Genomic DNA, 6,531 nt, shown 5'->3' with positions numbered 1-6,531 from the left:
AGATAATCAGAGTTGGAAGGGACCTTGTAGGTCATCTAGTCCAACCCCTACCCAAGCAGGAGACCCTACACCATTTCTGTCAAATGGCAGTCCAATATCTTCTTGAAAGTCTCAAATGATGGCGCTCCCATAATTTCCAAGGGAAAGCTGTTCCATTGGTTGATTGTTCTCACTGTCAGAAAATTTCTCCTTATTTCCAGGTTAAATCTCTCCTTGTTCAGTTTCCATCCATTATTCCTTGTCTGGCTTATAGGTGCTTTAGAAAATAGCTTGACCCCTTCCTCCCTGTGGCAGCCCCTCAAATATTGGAAGACCTCTATCATGTCTCCCCTGGTCCTTCTCTTTACTAGACTAGCCAAGCCCAATTCCTGTAACTGTTCTTCATACGCCCTAATCATCCTGGTTGCTTTTCTCTGTATTTTTTCTAGAGTCTCAACATCTTTTTTATAATGTGGTGAACAAAATTGGATGCAGTACTCCAGGTGTGGTCTTACTAAGGCTTTATAGAGTGGTATTAGAGGCATGACTCATTGGAAAACAGCCTCATGACTTGGATTCAGAGATAAGTACAGGAGATTTGTATGATAGAAATTAATTTGAGAGTGGTACACATCACTACAAGTTGTCCTTGACTTACAACCACAGTTGGAATTGGAACTTCCATGGCTAAGCAATGCAATCATTAACTGAATCATGCCCCAATTTCACCTTTCGTACTGTGGTAGTTAAGCAAATGATGGCTGTTGAGAGAATAATGTGATCCTTAAGCAAATCTGGTTTCCCTCATTAACGTTGATTGTTGGAAGACTCCTGGAAAAGTCGAAGTTAATGATCATGTGATGCTGGGATGCTCCGATCAGCATAAATACCTACTAGCTGCCCAGTGCCCCAACTGCAGGGACCCTGTGTGAATTTGTAAGTGCGAGGACAGTCACTTTTGTCAGTGCTATTTTAATTTCACGTTGGTCATTAAATAAACAGTCGTAAGTTAAGGACTACCTGTGGAAGATAGTTATAGTGGCTAAATATCTTTAATCCATCATATCTGTGGTTTCTGTTATCAATGGCTTCTGGCACCAATGTCTAAGTTCTACTAGACTTCACATGTTCTAAAACAGTTATGGCTAACCTTTTGTCATCGTGTGTCAAAAGTGCATGCATGTGTCCAAGCACATGTGTGCCTGTACCCATAATGCAATATACACATGCCCCCTGCCCCCCTGCGCATACGTGCATGATCCCCTGCATACACTTCATGCCTCTGCACATGCACGTGACCCCTGCACTGCATGCTTCTGTGCATGCATGTGTGACCCCCCCTGTGCGCCCCACCTCTGCGCATGTGTGCACTTCTCCCGCACATGCTCCCTGCATGCCCCACTCCCTGCGTATGCACATGTGTCTCCCCCTGCGAATGTGCAGCAGATACCTGACAATCAGCTGGCTGGCAGGGGGCGCGCGCACATGCACAGTAGATCAGTTCCATGTGACGGCTCGAGTGCCGTGTCACTTCCGGTACGCATGCCATAGGTTTGCCATCACAGTTCTAAAGCCTCCACCAGTGTGGTCACTGGGGAAGCATGCCTGAAGATGTAATTAATCAATGGAGAGAGCCACATTTTTGTTATTTCTGATGTTGTACTTATTTATATTTTGTAGGTTGTTTTCCACATGTTAGGTTTCTCTTTGAAATCTACTTGGGGCAGAACCTATAGTTTGACACACCATAAAACTCCATGCACATTGCTATAGATCTACAAATATAAATACAAATTACCATTAACTATTATTATTACTGCTTTATCCAAGCAGTCAATGTCCCACATCGTGTGACTTTCCATATCCGGTTGAATGACAATCAAACCTGAAGAATATGACTGTAGATTCACACTAAGATACTGTAAGTATTTTTGTGGACATTTCCTATTTATGTTTCCAGGGTTATCTGTAATTAGAAGTGATAATGATTTCCTCTACACTGTGCATTTTACAAATAGAGAAAATCTTGTTATTGCCATCCTGTACAATTTAAATGGAATTTACTTCTTAATCGGACACATAGAGGCTTGCCAGGCCAGGTTTCAATTCTGTCAACAAAAATCCATCCATTTCTTTTATATCTTAAATATATCTGCTCTGTGAGAAAGGTGAAAATCTAAATTGAGTTACAGTTTGCATAAACTATAAATGTTATGTGCCTTTTACACACACTAACACACATAGATTCATATTTAACATTGTTGATCCTGACTGCATAGTATTGAAGACTTTAGATTTATCTCTGCTGTCAGCTTAATTTCATGGCATCCTGAATGAATTGTTTGAGAAACTGTTTTCCTACAACAAAACAAAACAACAACAAAGCCTCCCAAATCTAAGGTTCTCTTTATTTGTTTGTTTATACATCTTTATGTATAAAAATTGGAACAGGATTCTTTTAGCTAATTCAATGTAGGATAGTGCCATCTGGTGGTCCGTCTTTAAAATAGAAATAGAAACCACCAACCTACCCAAACTCAAAATGCAACAGTGCATAATTTTGTAAAGGTAGGTCTACATTCTTCATTTATCATAGCTAACCGGGCAAATGTTTTTGATAATCACTGCAATTGAAAAAATTGCAACCTCATCTAGAAATGATACCTTGCTTAGGCATGTGATATTAATTTGGGATGATAATCTTGCCCTTCCACAAAATATTCCTCTCATTAATACAGGCAGTCCTCAACATTGGTAATCAGAATTTCTGTTGCTAAGTAAGGTGGTTGTTAAGTGAGGTACACCCAATTTTATGCCCCATTTTTTGCCATGATTGTTGAACAAATCACTGCAGTTAAGTGAATTATGAAGTCATTAAGTGAATCCAGCTTCCCTTATTGACTTGCTTGTTAGATGAGGTCAAGGTTTCAAATGGTGATCACATGATTAGAGAGATCCAGGTGTATTCTGGCTTTTTAAATATGTTATAAATGAGATCCTTGGACAAATGTTAGGCTTTCCTATTTTCTGCTAACATAAAAATGATTAATTACCTCATTAGAATTTTACTTAATTTAACCCATGGGAAGCAGCTGATATAATCATAGTTATAATATTTGACTGCACTTTGCCAACAGGTAGTCCTTGACTTAAAAACAGCTCATTTAGTGACTGTTTGAAGTGACAATGGCACTGAAATAGTGACTTATGACCAGGGTGGCCTTCAAAAATTTTAGCAACTGGTTCTCTGCCAGGTTGCTGGGTGGGCGTGGCCTAGTCAGCTTCCTGCACCACGGCCGGGAGGGGGGCGTTTTTGCCTTCCCCAGACTCGAGAGGCTTTTCTTGAGCCTCCAGGAGGGCAAAAATGGCCACCCACAGCTCCGGAGCCTCTCTGAAAGCTGGAAATGGGCCTGTTTCTGGCCTTCCCGAACTTCCGGGAGGCCCATTTTTCATTCTTCCCGAGCTTCTACATGCGCCCTGCATTTACCTGCATCCAAAATGGGCTGCCTGGGGACTCCAGGGAGGGAAGGAGAGGGGTGTGTAGGGCCAGCCAGGAGTGGGATTTGGGGGTTCTCTGAACTGTGTAGAATCTTAGCTAGAGACTTTCCCGAACCCCTGCGAACCCCCAACAGACCACTCCTACTTATGACTGTTTTCACACTTATGACCGCCGCAGTATCCCCATGGTCACATGATCAAGATTCAGATGGTTAGCAACCGATTCATATTTATGATGGTTGCAGTGTTTTGGGGTCATGTGATCAGCTTTTGCAACTTTCTGACAAGCTAAGTCAATGAGGAATCCAGATTCACTTAACAACTATACTACTCATTTAACAAATGCAATGATTCACTTAACAACCGTGCCAAGAAAAGACATAAAATGGGACAATCTCATTTAACAAATGTTTCAGTTAGCTCAATTGTACAATACCGTTAAACCTTTATTCAGATGTAGTACTAATTTAGTTACTGCCGTTCCACTTTTTGATATAAACTTGTGTTAGTTCCCACCAATGACAGGTGGATTGCCTCAGACCTTCCTTCTAAATGGACAACATACTCAAAGGAAAAGAAAAAAAAATAAGATCAGTTCGCCAACATCAGAACAAAATGTTTAGTTGTGTACTAACATTCATATATATTTGCTGTGAGGCTTTCCTTATTTGGCTAAGTTGTCTGCTTGGATAAATATGGTGCAAGTGACTCAAGCCGATATAAGAAATGCAACCTAAGGGTGATTGGTAATTCAAGACATGTGTGTGTACACCTAAACCACAGCCAGGATCAGTTTTCTGTCAAATTATTTTTCTTGGCAACAATATTTATTTAGAGAATGTACCTATTTATACAAGACTGCCCATCTTACATACAGAACCACAGTACAGTGTCTGAGGCACCATAAGAGAGTCACAAGACACTTACACCTCCATTATAGTGGGCTCAATTACTGCCAGGGTTCAGCATCTAGGGCAATGATGGCTAACCTTTTTGTCGTCACATGCTGAATGTGTGCGCCATAATACAATGCACATGATACCCCATACTCCCCCACCCCCCTGCACATACACATGGGACTCCTCTGCCCCCTGCGCATGCACGTCTCCCACATGTACCCCGCCCTGCTCCTTACGCATGCACAGCAGATACCCGAAAATCAGCTGGCTGGCGGGAGGTGCATGCGCATGAGCAGTAGAACTGAGCTGGGGTGACGGCCCATGTGCCTGCAGAGATGGCTCTGCGTGCCACTTCCGGAAAACATTACGGATCTAGGGAAGAACCAGAAGTTTTCATAGCCTTCCAGGAGTCCAGGTTTGAGACTCTCCAGAGTTTGAAGAGACTGTTCCATAAGGCAAATGCCATAACAGAGAAGGCATGTTGCAGACACCCAGATTTCCATTGTCTTCTGCAATGTGTGTGCAAGCCAGTTAAATTTAGAAAGTCTTTCCAAAAGTGATTAACTAGCCACACTCATGCCTGTAAAACAGATACTGCAATATTAATACAATAAGTATTTCTAGGATGGTAGAGGTAGTCCTTGACTTACAATAGGGGTAGTCAACCTTTTTATACTTACCGCCCATTTTTGTATCTCTGTTAGTAGTAAAATTTTATCTAACTGCCCACCAGCTCCACAGTAAGGGTGATTTATAAAGTAGGGGATAAAACCCCTACCGCCCACCATGAAAGCTGGAACACCCACTAGTGGGCCGTAGGGACCAGGTTGACGACCACTGACTTAGAAGGTTCATTTAGTGACCATTTGAAGCTATAATGGCATGGAAAAGTAACTTATGACCTTTTTTCACACTTGCAACTGTTGTGCTATTCCCATTGGCAACTGACTTGTATTTATGACGGTTGCAGTGTCCCAGGGTTATGTAATGACCATTTGTGACCTTCGGACCAGCAAAGTTAATGGGGAAGCCAGATTCTCTTAACAACTCTGTTACTTGTGATTCACTTAGCAGCTGCAGCAAGTAAGGTTGTAAAATGGGGCAAAATTGTCTTGCTTAGCAACAAAATTTTTTCCTCAATTGTGGTCGTAAATTGAGGACTACCTGTAATTGAATAGAATTCATAAACAGCACCAGAAATATATGTTGTTAAGAAATACGTGTGCATATTATTCAAAATAATTAGGAGTTATGTAATAGCTGTATAGGGACTTGAAATTTTGCATATACATACTATGCAATTAAATTTAAATCCAACTGGGCAATGAACTAACCCTTTTCCAAAGATCGTTTTGCCAAACCAAGATTACAATATACACATTTTAATGTTTTGAATTCCTCTGAACAATGTGAAGGTCCTGTACAGAAGAATTTCCAGGAGTTTCATTGCCCATGATCTTCTAGAATCTAGAAATGTAGCCGACCACGTAAGTTCATCAGCTAGCAAGTTTTTCACAAGCCAAATTTAGTTTCAGTTTCTAAACTTCTGAAAAATACAAATGCCTAATTTTTAAAATCTTTTTTTAAGTGTAGGAGGGCACTGTCATATTTAGCAGGAATTTATTTTTTGTCTGGGATGTATTGAGCATTAATAGTAATAAACTATCTACTTTAGAGGTTTGCAGACATTGGCAGCATTTGGCTTCCAGTAGTTTACAATAGACAAAATGGTTCATACTGAGCCTATTATAGATATGGAAATCAGGCATTTGATTCAAAAATCAATTTGCAACACGTTATGTGTCCCATTTATAAATAATTAGATGGTGAGTTGAAAACCCTGGGAGGCTACAGCAATGTTTTAATCTGAAAGTTCTGGAGGACACTAGATTAGGGAAGACTGAAATAAAGCATAAAAATAAGAACTGAACCCTTTTGAATGCGCTTTAATAAAACACTTTAAAAGTTCCAAGTTAGTTTTTGAACTGAATAGAATGAATGCACCAATAAGATGATCAGCACTTTTAATCAGCTATTCAAATTAGTAGTTGAGTTATATTAAAATATGCCTTTTTATTGGTGAATACCACCTCCATTAACTTACATGTATTCTTCATGCTGTACAGTACATCAGCCTGGAAAAATGCAGAATTGT

Source organism: Pseudonaja textilis, chromosome 3 (genome assembly GCF_049901715.1).
Source record: "Pseudonaja textilis isolate UNSWEBS1 chromosome 3, rPseTex1.2, whole genome shotgun sequence".
Taxonomy (NCBI): domain Eukaryota; kingdom Metazoa; phylum Chordata; class Lepidosauria; order Squamata; family Elapidae; genus Pseudonaja; species Pseudonaja textilis.
The sequence above is the reverse complement of the archived record's forward strand: the minus strand, read 5'-3'. Positions refer to the sequence as shown.